This window comes from Ambystoma mexicanum, chromosome 2p (genome assembly GCF_040938575.1).
Source record: "Ambystoma mexicanum isolate Mex_15411 chromosome 2p, UKY_AmexF1_1, whole genome shotgun sequence".
Taxonomy (NCBI): Eukaryota; Metazoa; Chordata; class Amphibia; order Caudata; family Ambystomatidae; genus Ambystoma; species Ambystoma mexicanum.
Window position 1 is genome coordinate 75,796,301 of NC_090923.1, and position 19,423 is coordinate 75,815,723.

General features: G+C 48.6%; 1 protein-coding gene across 2 annotated transcripts in view; it reads left to right on the top strand.

Moving 5' to 3' along the window:
- The window catches only part of LOC138566226 (laminin subunit beta-2-like), a 594,957-nt gene that overhangs the window by 203,778 nt on the left and 371,756 nt on the right, over positions 1 to 19,423 (top strand). The gene's annotated exons all lie outside the window — the stretch shown is intronic.

The window sequence follows — 19,423 nt, forward strand, 5'->3', positions numbered from 1 at the left end:
TTTGATTCTTCTGTGATTTAATGACATACTAATAAAGAGATTTAAAAAAAGGTTTCTGCACTAAATATTTCTTTTCACCTAGTTGTTTATGCACATTAAAAGATACATGTTTACCTCTTTGGATCAGGCAATAATAATAGTTTCTTTCTCTTGCATTATGCATACTACAGGCCCAAACATATCTATGTAAATAGCTGTGTGGGGTGAAAGCAGGGGCGCACGCTCCTATGCGTCTGTTTCCTGGTTCTTGGTAGTATGTGTAATCCTTAGTTTTATTTTTTGGGAGTATTTGCCTATTTTAGCGAGTGAAAATTACTGCTGCACCTCTTATCTGTGGGGCTGGTTGGGAGTTTACATCTCCTTGAATGCTACCTTCTTACGAACATAAATGGCCTTCAATTTATTGAAGTTTGCTTACGTTTTTAAAACTGAGGCTTTATAATTTTCACATTGTGACACACACACACTGCTCTGCAGGAGTACAGGGGGCAGTGGCTAATGTGCCTACTCAGCCCCACACTACTACTAGACCAGCAGTGACTCCTATTCAGCCCCACGCTACTACTAAACCAGCAGTGACTCCTACTCTGCTCCACACTACTACTAGACCAGCAGTGACTCCTACTCAGCCCCACGCTACTACTAAACCAGCAGTGACTCCTACTCTGCTCCACACTACTACTAGACCAACAGTGACTCCTACTTAGCCCCACGCTATTACTAAACCAGCAGGGACTCCTACTCTGCTCCACGTTACTACTAAACCAGCAGTGACTCCTACTCAGCCCCACACTACTACTAGACCAGCAGTGACTCCTACTCAGCCCCACACTACTACTAAACCAGCAGAGACTCCTACTCAGCTCCACGCTACTACTGAACCAGCAGTGACGCCTACTCTGCTCCACACTACTACTAGACCAGCAGTGACTCCTACTCTGCTCCACGTTACTACTAAACCAGCAGTGACTCCTACTCAGCCCCACACTACTACTAGACCAACCATGACTCCTACTTAGCCCCACGCTACTACTAAACCAGCAGGGACTCCTACTCTGCTCCACGTTACTACTAAACCAGCAGTGACTCCTACTCAGCCCCATGCTACTACTAAACCAGCAAGGACTCCTACTCTGCTCCACGCTACTATTAAACCAGCAGTGACTCCTACTCAGCACCACGCTACTACTAAACCACCAGTGACTCCTACTCTGCTCCACGCTACTACTAAACCAGAAGTGACTCCTACTCAGCCCAACGCTACTACTAAACCAGCAGTGACTTCTACTCAGTTCCACGCTACTACTAAACCAGCTGTGACTCCTACTCAGCCCCACACTACTACTAAACCAGCAGTGACTTCTACTCAGCTCCACGCTACTACTAAACCAGCTGCGCTCCTACTCAGCCCCACACTACTACTAGACCAGCAGTGACTCCTACTCATCCCCAAACTACTACTAGCCCAGCAGTGACTCCTACTCAGCACACACTACTACTAAACCAGCAGTGACTCCTACCCAGCTCTGCACTACTACTAGACCAGCAGTGACTCCTACTCTGCTCCGTACTGCTACTAAACTAGCTGGGACTCCTACTCTGCTCCACACTACTACTAGACCAGCATTGACTCCTACTCAGCCCCACGCTACTACTAGACCGGCAGTGACTCCTACTCTGCTCCACACTACTACTAAACCATCAGTGACTCCTACTCAGCCCCACGCTACTACTAAACCAGCAGTGACTCCTACTCTGCTCCACGCTACTACTAAACCATCAGTGACTCCTACTCAGTCCCACGCTACTGCTAAACCAGCAGTGACTCCTACTCTGCCCCACGCTACTACTAAACCAGCAGTGACTCTTACTCTGCCCCACACTACTACTAAACCATCAGTGACTCCTACTCAGTCCCACGCTACTGCTAAACCAGCAGTGACTCCTACTCTGCCCCACGCTACTACTAAACCAGCAGTGACTCTTACTCTGCCCCACACTACTACTAAACCATCAGTGACTTCTACTCAGCCCCACGCTACTACTAAACCAGCAGTGATTCCTACTCTGCCCCACACTACTACTAAACCAGCAGTGACTCCTACTCTGCCCCACGCTACTACTAAACCAGCAGTGACTCTTACTCTGCCCCACACTACTACTAAACCATCAGTGACTCCTACTCTGCCCCACGCTACTACTAAACCAGCAGTGACTCTTACTCTGCCCCACACTACTACTAAACCATCAGTGACTCCTACTCAGCCCCACGCTACTACTAAACCAGCAGTGATTCCTACTCTGCCCCACACTACTACTAAACCAGCAGTGATTCCTACTCTGCCCCACACTACTACTAAACCAGCAGTGATTCTTACTCTGCCCCACGCTACTACTAAACCAGCAGTGATTCCTACTCTGCCCCACACTACTACTAAACCAGCTGTGACTCCTACTCTGCCCCACGCTACTACTAAACCAGCTGTGACTCCTACTCAGCCCCACGCTACTACTAGACCAGCAGTGATTCCTACTCTGCTCCACACTACTACTAAACCAGCAGTGACTCCTACTCAGCCCCACGCTACTACTAGACCAGCAGTGATTCCTACTCTGCTCCACACTACTACTAAACCATCAGTGACTCCTACTCTGCCCCACACTACTACTAAACCAGCAGTGACTCCTACTCAGCCCCACACTACTACTAGACCAGCAGTGACCCCTACTCTGCTCCACACTACTACTAAACCATCAGTGACTCCTACTCTGCCCCACACTACTACTAAACCAGCAGTGACTCCTACTCAGCCCCACACTACTACTAGACCAGCAGTGATTCCTACTCTGCTCCACACTACTACTAAACCATCAGTGACTCCTACTCTGCCCCACACTACTACTAAACCAGCAGTGACTCCTACTCAGCCGCACACTACTACTAGACCAGCAGTGATTCCTACTCTGCTCCACACTACTACTAAACCATCAGTGACTCCTACTCTGCCCCACACTACTACTAAACCAGCAGTGACTCCTACTCAGCCCCACACTACTACTAGACCAGCAGTGATTCCTACTCTGCTCCACACTACTACTAAACCATCAGTGACTCCTACTCTGCCCCACACTACTACTAAACCAGCAGTGACTCCTACTCAGCCCCACACTACTACTAGACCAGCAGTGATTCCTACTCTGCTCCACACTACTACTAAACCATCAGTGACTCCTACTCTGCCCCACACTACTACTAGACCAGCAGTGATTCCTACTCTGCTCCACACTACTACTAAACCATCAGTGACTCCTACTCTGCTCCACACTACTACTAGACCAGCAGTGACTCCTACTTAGCCCCACGCTACTACTAAACCAGCAGTGACTCCTACTCTGCTCCACACTACTACTAGACCAACAGTGACTCCTACTCAGCCCCACACTACTACTAACCAGCAGTGACTCCTACTCAGCCCCACGCTACTACTAAACCAGCAGTGACTCCTACTCTGCTCCACACTACTACTAGACCAACAGTGACTCCTACTTAGCCCCACGCTACTACTAAACCAGCAGTGACTCCTACTCTGCTCCACGTTACTACTAAACCAGCAGTGACTCCTACTCAGCCCCACACTACTACTAGACCAGCAGTGACTCCTACTCAGCCCCACACTACTACTAAACCAGCAGAGACTCCTACTCTTCCCCACACTACTACTAACCAGCAGTGACTCCTACTCAGCCCCACACTACTACTAGACCAACAGTGACTTCTACTTAGCCCCACGCTACTACTAAACCAGCAGGGACTCCTACTCTGCTCCACGCTACTACTGAACCAGCAGTGACTCCTACTCTGCTCCACACTACTACTAGACCAGCAGTGACTCCTACTCTGCTCCACGTTACTACTAAACCATCAGTGACTCCTACTCAGCCCCACACTACTACTAAACCAGCAGTGATTCTTACTCTGCCCCACGCTACTACTAAACCAGCAGTGATTCCTACTCTGCCCCACACTACTACTAAACCAGCTGTGACTCCTACTCAGCCCCACACTACTACTAAACCAGCAGTGATTCCTACTCTGCCCCACACTACTACTAGACCAGCAGTGATTCTTACTCTGCCCCACACTACTACTAAACCAGCAGTGATTCCTACTCTGCCCCACACTACTACTAAACCAGCAGTGATTCCTACTCTGCCCCACACTACTACTAAACCAGCAGTGACTCCTACTCTGCCCCACACTACTACTAAACCAGCAGTGACTCCTACTCAGCCCCACACTGCTACTTGCCCAGCACTGATCCCAATCATAAAGGTGAAACAGGCGCAGCCTGGCGGGTATGCCCCCTTCACCTCCATGCTGCGGGCAGGCTATACTCTTCAGAAGGGGTGCGGGCTGGCACAGATGCAGCACAAACAGCAATAGCAGAATGGTAACAAAATAGAATAATGTCCAACCAGGGTTCTATAAAAATAGGACCTTCAAATGAACACAAATGCACAGAACTAATCAGAACACTACTGGGCCATCCTTTTAAGGGAAACACAGAGAAAGCAGACTTCAAATAAAGCCACCCCGGGTTAGGCAAATATTTTAGTAGCGAAATGTCAGGTTCATGATGTGCAGAAAAGGGTGGGAATGTGGTTTAGACGTCACCAGGGTTCTTTAAGGTGGACCTGGAGGACCGGGCCCCTTCATGTCCCTTATGTATATCGTCGAGGTGGGCTTTTCAGCATCGAGTCGTTGGATGCTTTTGGAGCTGAGCCGCGGTCTGTCAAGGAGCGGCAGCAACAGTGACATTTTTCCCATGGGGCAGTACTGCTTGACAGTGGCCACCCCGTGCAGCAGGCGATTTTGGGTGAGCGACAGGGCAAGACTGCGCAGTGTACGGTAGACGGAAGCTGAGACTGCACTTCGATGGTGAATGGGTCCGTCTGGCTCAGTGCAACGTTGGGGTGCTGAAGCTGTGATGGATTGGAGCTCGGGAATCTGGAAGTTAGGGAGACAGTGTCGAGTTGGGGGCACTAGAAGACGTGATTGGTCTCAGATGGAGGGACAGCGGACATTCAGTGTCAGCAACCGCCTCTGCAACTGAAATGCAGATGCGGTCAAGTGTCGGGGTCAGAGATGACGCCAGTGGTTCATGCTTGTCAGGTTGGATGGATGCAAACGTGTCCAAACCAGCGTTAAGGCTGCTCAGAGATGCAGGGAGAGTTAGGGGTCGCTTTCCTGGTTCTGTGGTTGCTGGGAGACCCACTCCAGAGTCTCTAGGGCAGGTGGGCCCAGTCTTCTGCCCTTTGTAGCAAGCATGTACAGGTTCTGTTCCCTCCAGTGAGCACGATGCTGGCTGCCAGTGTCTGAGGTGTAGCATGCCTCAGCCAGCCAGATGGTCATGCCACATAGGCCCTGAGGATAGTTTGGGACAAGAGCTTGCCTCTTGCTTGGAAGTCTGTCTTCACCTCAATGGCAGAGGGCTGTGGAATGGACTGTATTCCCAACAGCGCTTCAGGTGAATCCTTCTTTTAGAAGATGTTATCAAGGGACCCCTTGAAGTCCTTACCAGGGCTCAATTCGAGGGTACACACGGGAGGTTGGAGTCCACCCAATTTTTTCAGAGGGTGGACTCAGTCCCCCCAGCTTAAATGAGAAACACTGAATGTCCTCTTTGAATTCATGAATTAAAGCCGACCCCAGGGATCGAACTGGAGTCTCAGGTTTTCAGGTTGCAGGTGGACACTTCACCACTGCACTATATAACCTGAGGAAAAACAGCAAACAACTAAAGGTGAATGTCCCATTTCAGTACTGCAACTTCCAGGGAATACATTTGTATTGGTTCTTGGAGTTTAAAATATGCACACGATTAAACACAATTAGAAGAACATATCCTCTCTTAGTTCTGTGGGTGTGTGTGTGTTGATTATATGAAAGGCAAATGTCATTCGTCCTGTGCAGTTGTGGGAGGTTATGCAAAGCCAATTTAATGACACATGCATATTTCACCTTGATATGCTGATTTCCAGCAACGTCACATTCCATTGCGTTTGTTGATGAGTCCCCCCACTTTCATTTTCAATATCTTCTTCCCATGTATCCCTCATAATTGTCTGGCAAATGTCTGGCACGCTGTTGGGAATGGAAAGCACCTCTGGTGGTAAAGGTGTGAGGGAGTGCTGACTGTGTTGGGAGCTGTGCCGGAGTCTCCCTTCTATCTCCATACTGGTGCCTCCCTTCAAAATCCCCACTCCCGTCGCAAAGCGACGCGGAGTGTGAGGGAGTGTCGACTGTGTTGGGAGCTGTGCCCAAAGTCTCTCTACTATCTCCATACCAGTGTTGCTGCTGGTGCCTCCCTTCAAAATCCCCACTCTAGTCGTGGAGCGACGCAGAGTGTGAGGGAGTGTTGACTGTGTAACCTGGGAGGTCGGGGAGTTTGAGGAGCCTTGATACAAACTATTGAAAGAACATGGAGCCTGCGCCCGACACGCACAGCTTCTTCCGATGCCCTGAACAAAGTTTCAATCAAAAATCTGGGAGAGCAGACGTTTGCTAAAACCTGATTAGGTTAAAAAACACTCATCCCCCATGTGCTGTTCCCAGACACTAGGGGAATGAGTGTTACTAGACACTACTTCGCACCTAGGATCTACACGCTTAATGAAAGACGCTAAGACCTGGTTGCAGGAAGCCACGGGTGGGGTAGAATGTACTGGTTTAAATAACGTGATGATGGGTAAAGTTGAGGTGTACCTCCTGAAATGTGCCTCCCCTCTGTCGAGGCGGCCCCTCCAGCGGTTGGCCTTTCGGTTACGATCAGTGCAGGGCTCTGGACCCATTCTCAGCTTGGACATGATGAACGCAGAGATCTTACAAAGCGAGTCTGTACCCGCTACCTACTGCATGGACGCAGAGAGTGAACCACCGAGCCCCTCACATTTAGAGCCGGCAAGAGCTTCCTTTACCATTGTTACGGATAGAGATGTAAATGCTTTGAGAGACAGCCCTCCCAACGTCCGGTCCCGCCGCTGTCCTGCAAGGGGGACGTTGTGATGGAGCGGTGTGACAACGAGGGAACTTTGGAGGCTCAGACACTCCAAAAAAACCCGGCATCTAACATGGTTACTGATCCAGAAAGGGCTGTACTCCGGATGATAAGGAAACTCTTCAAATATGTGAAGGGGTTCCCCGAAAGGGATGACGGATTCTAGACCAAATTCCTCCAACCCCTCTCGGGTTGTGGGGAGAGGAGACGTCAAGGGTGCTTCTAAACCGGACGGGCAGCCCCTGAAAAAAAAAAATTAGCCTCAGAACCACAGAATAACATTGCTTGATTTCTTTCTCGACCGACAAGGAGCGGCAGGCTCTACTGGTGATACCATACGGGGCTCATTTTCTAAGGTGACCCTATAAGATTTAGTCTTTTCTCCAAAGACCCCAAATCGGAATTGAATTCTTCGACATTCAACCTACACTGCAACATGATGGCGGATCTCTCGATCTCATTGAATCCATTTTTGAAACTATGTGAGACTATGAATGAGAACTCCAATGATCAAGCAACATTGCTTGTGTTGATTCACTCAAAGATAATATATATTGAGTCATTTATTAAGTCGTTGCAAACTAGGGATGACCAGGAGACCGAATGTGCGAGCCGGATTCAAAGAAAACTCCAAGATGCACTAGACTTGGAGAGAGCGGATAAAAAATGTTTACTAAACTTAGTCTTGCACCTTCTACAACTTAAATCCTTGGTCCAGAACAGAAAGCCTGGCTCTACAGCTATTCCAGATGCAGATCTACAATATATTACACCTGGGATTGTTTTAAGCTCCACTGAAGATCTACCAGTAACCCAACTAAAGAAGCCAAGGGCTTCGTGCCCCCAAAAGAGGAGAACATGATGGGGGGGCGTTTCCCTTACTCAATCTGATAGTGTCAGAGGACGGACTCATTTCACAATAGCCATCACAACGGCTGACCCAATCTTAAGCGAATCCACTGTGATGTTTAGCCGGAAGAGTTTTCCTCCCCTTGACAGTCATGGTCAATCGACTGCAAGGGCTGACTCCCAACCTTTTTCCATTTTTCAGTGATGGAAGATAAGGACACTTAATAGAAAAAACGAAAGGCAGTATTGCCTCCTAAGTCTAAGATTACTAGGAACGTCCGAGCCTCGATTAGAAACCTTCCCAGCCCATCCCCGAAGGTTTCTCCTACTATAGGTAGACTCTTGCCACTGGCTACGAGCAGGTCATTGGGGAAACCATCAGATCAGCCCCCTAAGTTACATGGAGGTGGGAGTGTGGTTTTGGGAAACTTAATGGAAGGGATCGATGAAGACTGTTTAAATTGCTCCACATAAACATCTGAGGACGAGGATCTCTCAGTCGTGGATCTATCGTCCTTGACCAGACCTACTTTGTCAGGCAACCTCAGCAGGTCGTAAGTCACACCCAACGGGCCCCCGTGTGGCCCCACTCCTTGTTGCCTTCGAACCAGTGAAAGATTATGATAGATCCACTGACAAATCAGAGATTAATGGACCAGGATACCCCTTTTTTGGTTCCATTTGTTAATATCCCCGCAAAAATATCGCCATACAAAAAAATCCCCATATTTTTGCGGCGATATTAAGGCATGGAACCTGTGGGGGACACCCCTGCAACCTCTGCATTATTTTTAAAGGAGCGGGGAACACCCTGCAACCCCCGCTCCTAAAAACCCCCAAATTATCCCTCCAAAAATATCGCCTATGGCCGTTCCAGACGACCATATATACGGCGATATTTTTGGTGGGGATAATATGCAGTGATACCCCTTTTTTGACTTTGGCAGAAAGGCGCAAGGAGACCTTATTAAAAAAACTTTCCTCCGTCCAATGGAATTGCCTATGATCAACAGCGGGGAACTACTCCAAGTTTAATTACAGACCAGAAATGGGTGAGGGGCACACCTAATGGGAGGGAAAGCACCATTATTCACACCAAGGGAGTTGAACCCCTTAACCCTGAAAATAACAGCCTAGGATCCTGCATGGTATCTTTGGAGCGCTGGTTACCTGCGAAGGATGGCCTTATTTTGAACAGATCCAACATTCTCAAACTGCTTCATAATGTGCCTTTTTAACGATTTTTTCAATCAGAGGACACGTCTATCATGGAATTCCCAAAAGAGAATATAACTGATAGGGTGATCCTCCACCTACGTTCAACGGGTGCTAAGACCTCTCTTTTGGAAATGGCCCATTTTTTACTTTCTATGGGTTTTGAATGTCGAGACTTTGCAAGGAAACCAACGATTATGCCCCTCTCACCCTTTACCAGAGGAATCGATGCACTGCCACCAAAACCTAAGGGTACCCGGAGCCAAGACCTAGATCAAGCCTCTGACACTAAGAAATTGTGTGACAATTTCAATCAAATCTCAACTGGGGGACTTGATTCGGATACTGAAGATTTCTCAAGAAGACCTAAAGGCCCACTCAAGATTACATTTTGTAATAAGGAGTCCATTAAACATGCGACCAGATCATGGTCACAAGAGGAAGGGCTCTGAAAGTCAGAGAGTGTACGGGGCACAGACTTAACTTGAATTCTCACTAGCTACAAGACCTGCGTCGGCGGATTGCCTTTTGAAACACAAGAGGGTATATGCACCTTCCTACAGATCCAGATATAATTCAAGAGTCCTGGACATAATTGGGTTACAGGAAACCGGGCTTTGGACTGCCAGCGATCTGGATGGATACACTACCTTATTTACACCAGCCTACGGAGGTGACGGATGGTGTTCGGCAGCTGGTCTAGTCACCTTTGTTAAGAACGGGACAGGACTGAAGATGGAATTCTTTGACAGTCCTTATCCTTTCATGCAACTCATTGGCCTGAAGGAAGTTTCAGATAAGGAGGTCCAACGCGGGCTGGTGATTAACATCTACTGGATCCAGCCACCCTCTCCTCGACAAGCTTCATAAGTGCAGTGGCGACCGCTCTAGACAACTGGACGTGCCAACACAAGCCCCATTACATCATTACAGGAGGGGACTTCAATTGCCCCTGCATTGAGAATGGAAATGGCTCACCTCTGTCGAATATGGGTCCGGCCTCTCGATGCGAACTTAGAGTGGCGGAACCTGAAGAAAACTCGGGACTTCCATATTCTTAATGGCCAAATGAAGGGAGACTGTCCCCCGAAAACATCTTGGTCAAATGGTAGCTCGTTTAATATCCTGGACTACGTATTCATATCGACTTCTTTACTGCAGGACATATTCACCTTTGAAATCGTCCAGAAAACGGCGTATGATCACTCGCTGCTAACATTTACCTGGAAAGGAAATACTACTGCACTACAACAGATGAAGCAGATGACCCTCGAACTTAACTAAGGAACAAACAGACTGAGGATGAGGCGACACAACTTTACAACATTATCGAAAAATTCTATGAATATGTTGGTGTGGGGAGACGAAGTGAACTACATCCCACTCCTCTTGGAATTCAAATCTCAGTCAAAAAAAGCAAATTCAGCTGGGTTTACCCACAAGCATATGTTCGATGAAAGAATAAAGTGAGAGAAAAAACTCATGAGAAATGACAAGAAGCTCCTATATCGAGGGCAAGTGGGCAACCGGCCAACACTGATGAAAAAATGGAAACAGAAATATAAGAATTGGCTGGTGATGTACAAAGCAAGATGATACAAAAGGAAGCAGACTGGATGCTTGCGGCCCTGGCTAAAAAAGATGCTAGATCCATCTGGCAAATGCTGAACAGAGTGAGCGGGGGGGGGGCAATATTCCCACCCGCTGAACGTCGTCACAGATGAAGCTTGGATGACCTTCTAACAACAATTATTTGATCAAAAGGAAGGTCTAGCCCAGATTGCACCTCCAAATATAAGCAGAGGGTGGTCATTTCCACTAGACCTCTTAGACGTCGAACTATTTATCAAGAAGGCCAACCATTCTAGAACTCCGGGCCGAGACGGTATTACAAACTCCTTGATTAAGGAACTGCTGGAACTTTGGATTCCTTTGGGATTTGAGCTTTTCAAACAGGTCATGAGATTGGGTGATCCCAGGGTCATGGAAATCAGTGATAATCATCCCCATTTATAAGCAAGGTAACCGATCGGACCCATCAAACTATCGGCCGATAAATTTGCTAGACTCACTTGGCAAACTATTTGCGGGTTTTCTCTTAAACCAACTGCAAAAATGGATTGAGATTGCTGACGGAGAAGACCTGAGGCAGGCGGGATTCATCAAGGGTGTCGGAACAGACCTCAACATGTTTTTGATCAACATCCTCAAAGGAAAAGCCTTCAATGAGAAGACTAAAATCTATGTGGCATTTATAGAGTTTAAAAAGGCGTTTGATAGCGTTGATTGGCAATGACTATGGGCAAAAATTAAGATGTGGAATTGTCCGTCTGACTTATTGGAGGCTACTAAATCCCTGAATGCGTCTATGAATGTTCAGATCCGTCTTAATGCCCAGGGCCTCCTGACAAGAGCAATATCGAGCCCTTGTCCCCAATACTATTTGGGTTACTCATCTCAGATCTGAGAAAAACGTGGGATAAGACAAGAGTCTTTCCCCTGAAGCTTGGTGACCAACCAATTACAAGAGTCCTCACTGGTTGACCTCACACCTATTGGATTCCAGCAGAGCCTGGATGCCCTCCTCGAATACATGACCCTAAATGGACTGGCGATGAATCCAGCTAAGACCCCTACTTTGGTATTGCGCCCTCGGGGTCCCAGGTCAAGATTTGAGTTTAAATGGTATGTCAACAAACAACCGTTGAGACAGACCCGACAGGTGCTCCATTTGGGGGGCTTGATCAACAACGGTAAGACCGATCTACCTTGTCAGTTGACCCTAAAGACTGAATTAAAAACTCTGATTGCCATGGGAAGACTGCTTCAGCGGAAATACAGAAATGTCTCAGTCCTGCCATTGCTGTCCTTCTTTCGTGAGAAGGTTACCCCCATACCAACATACAGGGGTGAAAGTGTTCCTCTGACTCGCTCGGAAATGTGGCCTTCACTAGAGGGAGTGTTTTGGAGAAAACTACTAAAGCTCCCCAACCTTATCCCAACCACAATCATTAGGTTTGAGTTGGGTTTGACCTCTTTGTGTGCGTGATCAAGATAGAAACTCTAGCGCTGTACCGTAAATGCCTGTTGCCCTGTCGAGCTAAACTGCTACAAATTTTAGAGTCAGTGTTAAAGACCTCTAGAGAGACCCTATTAACAGAGTGGTGAAACAGCTGTGACCGACTCCTTAATCATCTTAATAGGAGCCGGGAAGACCTAATTAATGATTGGGCGAGGGTGAAGTGGAAACTATGACAGGAACGATTGGACTAACATGATTGCAGAAAAGAACCGATATAAAGTCCAAGCAGCAATGAGAGAGGAACACAAGGCTGGGGCTTACTCCCGAAGTATCTGTTTACATTTCCCAACAGATGGTGTAGGAATCAGTTCGTGCGTTTCAGGATGAACTTGCTGCCGTCCAAACAGATTTTGAAAATCTATGAACAGGTGTCTTCGATGACTTGTAGGTGCTGCCTCGAGGATGGGAGGTAGAAACACTGAAGCATTTAACCCTATTTTTCTAGGGGTTAGCTGACATGCAAACAACATACCTGGGCAGGATTCCTGGGGAAAGTCACCTTCAAAACTCAGAAGTATTTTGGGCTTTTCTCCTAGGAGGGGAGTGCAATCCTTCAACATTTGCTTTGGTGAAGTTCTTGAAGGAGGTCTTTGATAAGGATAGGAATGGAACTTGACAAAAAGGGGCCTTTTTGACGTCTATGACTATATGGGACTTCTTTGTGTTTTGGGAGTTTCTTTTGGCTTTTAGTTGTGTTTGATAAAAGGTTTGTAATAAACCAATAATCAATCAAGGAAAAAAAAGAAATACCTCAAACATTAAATGGCAAAACTACTGTCCGACTATAAAATCCACTTCACCCACTAACCGCTGGCGGCACATTCAGCACAGACGGTAAATACCTCTGGTCGTTATGCCATACCGCTTGCAATGATGCGCAATGGCAATAGTCTTGACGTTTATGACAGGGCGGAGCGGTAATCTGGGCGGAGCGGTAATTTATGTATTGGACCCCTGGTCTCTTGGAGCCCACGTGGTGTCAAAAGCCAGAACCAATTTTATCTTGAAGTTCACGTTTCGTTTCCCCTCCACCATCAAAGTATCTTTTTCATATGAAACCATTTCTTTTTGGAATGCGGTCCCTGTCACTCTGCATCAGATGACAGCCCTTCTCTTCAGAAGAACCCTGAATGCCTGTATGAAGAACCCAGGTTTCTTTCCATGTTCTGTGAAATGTGTAGTGCCGAACTGCCATTGCTAGGACCTCAAAGCACTTTGGGTTGTCTGGAAATTTCATAGAACGTAGGTTAAGAAATGATATGATAGATTATAGATGGCATTAGAAGAAATAAAAACGGCTTTGGCATAGATGACTAATACTTTATCATTCTATTTAAGAGTGTTACTGTGTTGGTTGGAGCATTGTGTGTTTTGACTATTGGCCTGTTATAGCTCTCTCTCTCTCTCTCTCTCTCTCTCTCTTCTTCTCTCCCCCTTTTCTCTCTCTCCATCCCTCTCTCTCTCTCTCCCTCTCTCCCCTCCTCTCTCTCCCTCTCTCCCTCCCCCCTCTAACTCTCTCTCCCCCATCCCTCTCTCTCCCTCTCTATCTCCCTCTCTTTCCCTCTCCCTCCCTTTCTCCCTCCCCCTCTCTCTCTCTGACTCTCTCTTTCCCTCCACCTCTCTCTCCCTCTCCCCTCTCTCTCTCTTCCCCTACCCCCTCTCTCTCTCTTCTCTTCCCCTCCCCCTCTGCCTCCCTCTCCCCCTCTTTTTCCCTCTCACCCTCCCTCTCTCCCTCTTCTCCCCCTCTCTCTCTCCCTCCCCTCCCCCTCTCTCTCCCTCTCTCCTTCCCTCTCTCCCCGACTCTCTCTCCCCCGCCCCCCTCTCTCCCTCTCGCCCTCCCTCTCTGCCCCCTCTCTCCCTCTCTCTCTCCATCCCCTCCCTTTCCCCCTCCCTCCCACTCTCTATCTCCCCTCCCCCTCTCCCTCTCTTTCACTCTCTCCCTCCTCTCTCCCGCTCATCCCTCCCTCTCTCATTCTTACTCTCTCCCTCCCCTTCTCTCCCTCTCTCCCTCCCTCTCCCCCCTTCCCCCTCTCTTTCTCCCCCTCCCCCTGCACCCTCTCCCTCCCTTCCTCTCTTTCGCTGACTCTCTCCCTCCCCCTTTCTCTCCCTCTCTCCCTCCCTCTCCCCTCCCACTCTCTCCCTCTCCCCTCCCACTCTCTCCCTCTCTTCTCTCTCTCCCTCTCTTACACCCTCTCTCCCCTTCCCCTCTATTCTTCTCTTCCTCTCTCACCCTCTCTCTCTGACCCTCTCTCCCTCCCCCTTTCTCTCCCTCTCCCTCCCTCACTCTCGCTCCCTCTGCCCCCCCCCTCTCCCCCCACTCTCTCTCGCTCTCTGATCCTCTCTCACTCCCCATCTCTCTCCTTCTCTCCATCCCCTCTCTCTCCACCCCTCCCCCTCTCTTTCTCGCTCTCCCTCCCCATCCCCCTCACCCTCTCTCGCTCTCTCTCTCCCTCCCCCTCCCTCTCCCTCCCTTTCCCTTTCTTTCTCGCTCTCTCTCTCTCTCTCTCTCTCCTCTCTCGTGCTCTATTCGGAATGATGCACTGGTCCCTGAAGTTACGTATGTTTTATATGTGTTTGCACATGCTGTGTTGCACATGTCTCTCCCTCTCTCCCCCCTCTCTCTCTCTCTGACTTTCTCTCCCTCCCTCTCTCTGACTCCCCCCCTCCCTCTCTCCCTCTCTCTCACTCTCTCCCTCCTCTCTCTCCCGCTCATCCCTCCCGCTCTCCCTCTTACTCTCTCTCCCTCCCCTCCCACTCTCTCCCTCTCTTCTCTCTCTCCCTCTCTCACACCCTTTCTCTCCCTTCCCCTCTCTTCTTCTCTTCCTCTCTCACCCTCTCTCTCTGACCCTCTCTCCCTCCCCCTTTCTCTCCCTCTCCCTCCCTCTCTCTCGCTCCCTCTGCCTCCCCTTCTCTCCCCCACTCTCTCTCGGACCCTCTCTCACTCCCCATCTCTCGCCTTCTCTCCATCCCCTCTCTCTCTCTACCCCTCCCCCTCTCTTTCTCGCTCTCCCTCCCCATCCCCCTCTCCCTCTCTCGCTTTCTCTCTCCCTCCCCCTCTCTCTCCCTCCCCCTCCCTTTCCCTTTCTTTCTTTCTCTCTCTCTCTCTCTCTCTCTTCTCTCTCGTGCTCTATTCGGAATGATGCACTGGTCCCTGCAGTTATGTATGTTTTATATGTGTTTTCACATGCCGTGTTGCACATGTCTCTCCCTCTCTCCCCTCGCTCTCTCTGACTTTCTCTCCCTCCCTCTCTCTGACTCCCTCTCTCTCGCTCGCTCGCTATCTCGTGCTCTACACGGAATGACGCACGGCTCCCTGCAGTTATGTATGTTTATATGTGTTTGCACATGCTGTGTTGCACATGTCTCTCCCGCATTATTTTGTTCCCTGCTTGCACAATACAAGCATCGAGAGAAATTGATCAGGGCATACGCCCTCCCTAATTGAGGAAATTGAAGGCAGAAGGCATCACTTTGCCATTATTCTCACCCTCGTCTGAGGGTGCTGTTGGGAACGGGGTGCTACAGCAAGTCCACGTCAAATCTGTCTCCTCCGAGCTTGGAGAAGTTATGTTGGAACACCATTAACAGGCAGCAGCTTCCAACGCTCATTAGCAGAGGGCAGGAGCCTGCCTTGCCCATGCCACGATGATGCCAAAGACTTCACCGCTGGGCTCAGCTTTTAGGGGCTCAATCCCCTCCCCCGCTGACCCTCTGCGCCGATGATGAGCACCTCTTTGCGAAACTACGTCTCCTCTGAATAGGAGTGAAACATGGATCTAATAGGCCAAACGAAGAAATGGGTAGTGTTTCAGCATCCTGGTATTGGGGGAGAAAGTGGGTCAACAGCGCAATTAGTTAATGCGCATGCTGCAGCTATTTATGTGTTTCCTCCAGGCAACACATTCATTTTTAAAACTGTCCTCCAGCCCTCTCCTCTGCCCCAAAACTGTGATTTGATTTTGAGCATTTGTATCGCGCAACCGAACGGACCCAAACATAGAAAGGTGAAGCTGATTCACAAAGCGAGGCCAGGAAAGAGATCCAGATCCCCGGTAAACACGAGGGAACCGTAGGATCCCCCAGCCACCTTCTTCTCCTTAATTGAAGAGGTGGGACTTCAGGGCTCTACGCAACTGATAAAGAGACTCAAGGCCTCTAATATCGCGTGGAAGACTGTTCCAAAATCTGGGGCCAAAGGCAGACAAATTGTTGAGACTGGCTCTGCCCCTGGTTGTGAAGAAGCATTACCAGTCATATATATTCTACTTTGATGGGACCCTGATCAGTGCATGTGAAAGATCACCACCTCCCCAGCCATGAAATGCCCCCCACCACTCTTGGATTGGACAATAATGTAGCCGAATCGGCCTTGCTCCATCACTCTCTCCCACCGGAGCCAATCCAAACCAACCTAGATGTCCCGCCACTCCTTCAAGAACTTCTTCCCGATGCACTGAAAGAAAATCCCATCACTTTGGCCTCTACATCCGATCCCTCAGGGAATGCTATTGCCCGGCTCAGTGCACTCAACCCACACTGAGACCACCAGCACCCAAGCAAGCACGCTAGTCGCATACAGAAAGGTTCTGGAGAAAATCCCACCAACATGAAGACCTCATCACCCTGAGAACCCTCCATTCACCACTGAGGACACTCATTACAACAACCAAAGCAACCCAATACACAACAACCATCACGGAAGAACAGAGCCATCTTCCAAGCCATGAAACACTGCATCAACCCCCTGTCTTACCCTGCAATACCACTATCCACTGACCAATGCCAAGCCATTTGCAACTTCTTTACAGACAGGATATGCCAACGCATTCATGGCTTCAAACACACACAGGCCCCCCACCGGTTCCTAGCCCAGAACACAAAAAGATGGATTAAATTTAGGACATTTACCTGACAAATACTCTCTTGTTCCCCAAGCATGCCACTTTCAAAAGATGACAACCTCCCCATCTCCATTCTGCAGGTCATCACAGGTGAATTAGCCACGCCTCTTCCAAACATCATTAATGCACCACTCAAATAAGGCATGCTCCTAGATGCATTGAACACGGGAAAGATCCTCTCGGGCTGAAGAAAACATGCACTTAACCTGAATGACCTGCCAACTATCATGCCTCTATCCTTCCTCAGCAAAGGGATTGAGAAAACCATTGCCAACCATTTGCAGGAACGATCGCTCAGTAGTGTCCCATAGGAATATAAATCCAGTTTCCAGCCACAATTCAGCAAACAGACCGCCACCGTCCAAGTTATCGATGATGCTCTACACATCCTGGACAAAGGGGAAGCCTGCTCACTCATTCTACTGGACCGGTATGCCGACTTCAATAGCATTGACCTCGAGCCCCTCCTCAACATCTTCACCACACGTATGGGCTTCAAAGGAATAGTCCTTCTGTGCAGTGATTTGCCTCCTGCAGATCCAACAGAGACCAACTCATCTAGATGGGCCCCACCAGATCCCAGCACCACCCAGAAACATGCAGAGTCCCACAAAGCTTCATCCGGTCCCTGGTCACCTTCAACCACTACATGGATCCTCTGAGGTAACTCCTTCCCAACACCGACATCAAGATACATCAATATGCAGATGACATTCTGTCCCTGGTCATCTTCAATGTCTACATGGATCCTCTGGGGTAACTCCTTCCGAACACCGAATTCAAGATACATCAATACGCAGATGACATTCTGTCCCTGGTCACCTTCAACCGCTACATGGATGCTCTGGGGTAACTCCTTCCCAACGCTGACTTCAAGATACATCAATACGCAGATGACATTCTGTCCCTGGTCACCGTCAACCGCTACATGGATCCTCTGAGGTAACTCCTTCCCAACACCGACATCAAGATACATCAACATGCAGATGACATTCTGTCCCTGGTCATCTTCAACCTCTACATGGAACCTGTGAGGTAACTCCTCCCCAACACTGACATCAAGATACATCAATACATAGATGGCACACAGCTTTACCTAATAAATACAAATACAAATACCTTGCATTAACGATGTCTATTGACTCGAGTGTTGTCTGTCTCTCACCCAATCATGGATGCCAAGCACCTACCTGAAGCTAAATTCGGCAAAGACCAAATTAATTCTCCTAGGACACGCACATGTTCATAAATAGCTGACTGGCATGAAGATCAACAAATTCATGCTTCAACTTTCATCCATTTCTAAATCTCTCAGCTTTACCATTGACGGTCACCTTTCAATCAAATCCACATTGGAAAGAAGAACCAAGCAGCACAATACATGCTTTCCATCCAAGTGGGAGGTGACCATGGCTTGGGAAACAGTCCTGAAAATTGGGGCAGGGTTCAAAGTCCTGACTTGGTGTACTCCACCAAGTCAGGACTTTGATCCTTGGCCCAATTTTCAGAACCATTATCAACGCCATGGTCATCTCCCCCTGGATGGTAGCACCGCCCTATTTACCGGAGTCACAGATGCCGTGTTGGCCCCACTGAAAGCTGTTTCGTACTCTGCATCACACCTCATCACAAGACTAAGACAATTCCACTGCATCATCCTCATCCTCAAGAACCTGCACCATCTACTCCCTCAAACATTCATCAGGATCAAGACTGAACTGCATCATCTACAAAGCAGTCACAACCAAAACACCACTCTATCTCGCAGAGACAATCCCCAACCCCGGAGCCCAGTAGACCACCATAAGCCACAACATCGCCAGGCTTGAAACAAAGCACTGCAAGGAGGAGATCAAACCAGGACACAGCCCTTTCCTGCTATGCACCCTGTCTCGGAACAGACAACAACAACAACAATAGATATGCCTGCCCTTCTCCATCCTAGACATCAGGAAGGATCGGGGGATACTACTCTCCAAATAACATCTTTCCAAACGTTGATCGCAACCCTATGTCTCTCCACCGAAGGCTCCCCCACTCTCCCTGCCCATCCCAGCTCTCCTGCTGCCCCCACGCCCTACTAGTATTCATCTGGGTGCACCCCATATGTACAGCAGCTCTCATTTGCTTCATAAATCCCACACATATGTACATATATACACTCATAAGTGTATTAATTAAAGAAGTGTAAGTCCAGAGATTAACCAATCAATTGGATCACTTGAAAATGTACACTAACCTTGCTTATGCTTCATCCTGCAGCCATTTTAGAAATGCACACCTTGTTTGTGCAGAATGCTTTGCCTTGTGGCATAGTT